Source organism: Chrysemys picta, chromosome 19 (assembly GCF_011386835.1).
Source record: "Chrysemys picta bellii isolate R12L10 chromosome 19, ASM1138683v2, whole genome shotgun sequence".
NCBI lineage: Eukaryota > Metazoa > Chordata > Testudines > Emydidae > Chrysemys > Chrysemys picta.
This window is the reverse complement of record NC_088809.1, coordinates 22,298,763-22,301,674: the sequence shown is the minus strand read 5'-3', so window position 1 is coordinate 22,301,674 and position 2,912 is coordinate 22,298,763.

Below are 2,912 nucleotides of genomic sequence, written 5' to 3'. Positions count from 1 at the left end.
TTCTGGCTGTTCTTGCACCAGTTGCTTTGTGTCGCAGGCAGCCCCAGCTCTACCCTGGCTGTCCAGGCCGCTGAGATGGAAAGGGCCGGCTCTGGCAGTGATACCCACGCTGTGGTGTTCTAGAGCAGCATTTCTCAAATGTGGCCACCAGGGGCTTCAACCCCTGTCCCCTGGTTCAGCCAGAGGCTCTGGTGATGGGTTTAAACCTCCCCCCCCCCCCTTCAGCTGCAGGGTTCTGGGGGCAAGCTTAACCCTGGCAGTGGGATCCATGATTCAGCACCTGTCCCCCACAGCTTCAACTGCAGGGCTCCGGGCTTCAGCCTCCCACCCCAGATCCAGCTGTGGGGCTCTGGGCTTCAGCAGGGCTGGCCTTACTGGCCACTGTAGTCAAGAGGCAAGGAGTGGGGTGAGGCTGGAGTGCAAGGCTGCGAAAGGGAGCTTGGCAATGGAGGGGGGGGAGCAGTGGGGGCAGGCTGTGGAGGCCTAAGGGGGTGGGGGAGCAGGGAGAGGTATTGGGGGCCAGAGGTGATGGGTGGGGACTAAAGGCACCAAAATACATTTTTATTATTGAGTCTGCAAAAACACCCACATCCATCAGGGACAATGATTTGGACGTGTGTATTTGTTTTTCCTAAAGTTAAATATTTTAGGAAAATGTCAGAGCGGCCACCAGCAAGCGTTGGTGGCTGCACGCTGAGGTCACCAAAAAGTGTTGTGAGAACCCCTGGGGCTGCCTTGTGCTCATCAGACTGGCCACCCCCTTGGTGTCAGTGCACCTTGCTCCCAGCTGGGGTGAGGTGATCCTGTCAGCAGCTGGATTGCTCTCATGCTGCTGCTGTTCACAAATCAATCCTTGTGGGTGGTTAATACAGCAAAATTGGTAGAACTTCCCTGCCCTGGCTCGATCCTGCCCTCACTAGAATATGCAGCTAAGCTCAAGATCTGTTGAGTAGGATGCTATTTACCCGTAGTCTGCAGATAGTACAGAAGAGGGGGCCCTAGCCTGGCCCTGTGGGAAGAGGGGCTCTGTGCCCTTTAGTTGGGTGGTAAAAGCGTCTGTAGGTGTGGAGCTGTGCTAAAGCTGAAGGTCCCCTGGTTCCAGCTAGAAACAATCCATGCTGCCTGGAGGAGACAGTGAACGCACCTTGCTGAGAGCAAGTTCTGGAAATAGACAAGGCAACCTCAAAAGCACTTCAACCTTGGAACAGCCCTAGCCTGGGTCTAGACCAGCGCTGCGGTGACACTGCCCTTCCACTTTCAGCTAGAAGTACTGGGAGGGTCCAAGTTTCTGAAGCAAAACCTTAGCCACGTGCATGCTGCCCATAACATGCTCCTACGGCCGTGCACATAATACTGGCTCTGACCTTCGCTGCCCCTGACAGAATGAGCCTATAGCAACAGGAATTCAGAATGTTTGTAGTACATCTTACCAGCGCTAGCCAATACCACAGAAACCAAGCAGAACGCCTTTGCAGAACAGGGGAAGGACTTTGCCAGCAGAGCTAAATTCCAGAGCCAACTCAGTCCTAGACTAGGGAAGAGCTTGGGAACATCGCAATTGCCAGACGCTCAGACCTGAGGCTCATCAAAGCCAGTGTCCTGTCTGCCAGCAGCCAGTACAGCACCAGACACTTCACAGGAAAGTGCAAGAAACTGCCCCTTAAGTACAAATAGGATAATCTGTCCTCCACGTGAGGTTTCCTCCTAATCCATCAGGCAGGTGTCTCTCTGTTAGTGCATTAACTAGAATAAGAACAGCCAGACTGGGTCAGACCAAAGGTCCATCTAGCCCAATATCCTGTCTTCTGACAGCAGCCAATGCCTGGTGCCCCAGAGGGAATGAACAGAACAGGGAATCATCAAGTGATCCATCCCCTGTCGCCCATTCCCAGCTTCTGGCAAACAGAGGCTAGGGACACATCCCTGCTAATAGCCATTGATGGACCTATCTGCCAGGAACTTATCTAGTTCTTTTTTTAATCCTGTTATAGTTTTGGCCTTCACAACCTCCTCTGGCAAAGAGTTCCACAGGTTGACTGTGCATTGTGTGGAGAAATACTTCCTTTTGTTTGCTTTAAACCTGCTGCCTATTAATTTAATTTGGTGACCCCTAGTTCTTGTGTTATGAAAAGGGGTAAATAACACTTCCTTATTTACTTTCTCCACACCAGTCATGACTTTATAGATCTCTATCATATCCCCCCTTAGTCATCTTTTCCAAGCTGAATAGTCCCAGTCTTATTAATCTCTCCTCAGACAGTTGCTATCCCCTAACCCTAATAATTTTGTTGCCCTTTTCCAATTCCAATATACTTTTTTTGAGATGGGGCAACCACATCTGCATGCAGTAGGCAAGGTGTGGGTGAACCACAGATTTATATAGAGGAAATAAGAGATTTTCTGTCTTCTCTCTCCCTTTGCTAATGATTTTCTACACTATTTGCTTTTTTGACTGCTGCTGCATCTCGAGCAGATGTTTTCAGAGAACTATCCACAACGACTCCAAGATCCCTTTCTTGAAGGTTAACAGATAATTTAGACCCTATCATTTTATATATATAGTTGGGATTACGTTTTCCAATGTGTATTAATTTGCATTTATCAACTTAGAATTTTATCTGCCAATTTGTTGCCCAACCACCCAGTTTTGTGAGATCCCTTTGTAGCTCTTCACAGTCTGCCTGGGACTTACTATCTTGAGTAGTTTTATATCATCTGCAAATTTTGCCATCTCACTTTTTACCCCTTTTTCCAGATCATTTTTTAATATGTTGAATAGTGCTGCTCCCAGTAAAGACCTTGTGGACATCACTATTTACCTCTCTCCATTCTGAAAAATGACCATTTATTCCTACCCTTTGTTTCCTAGCTTTTAACCAGTTACTGATCCATGAGAGAACCTTCCCTCTTAT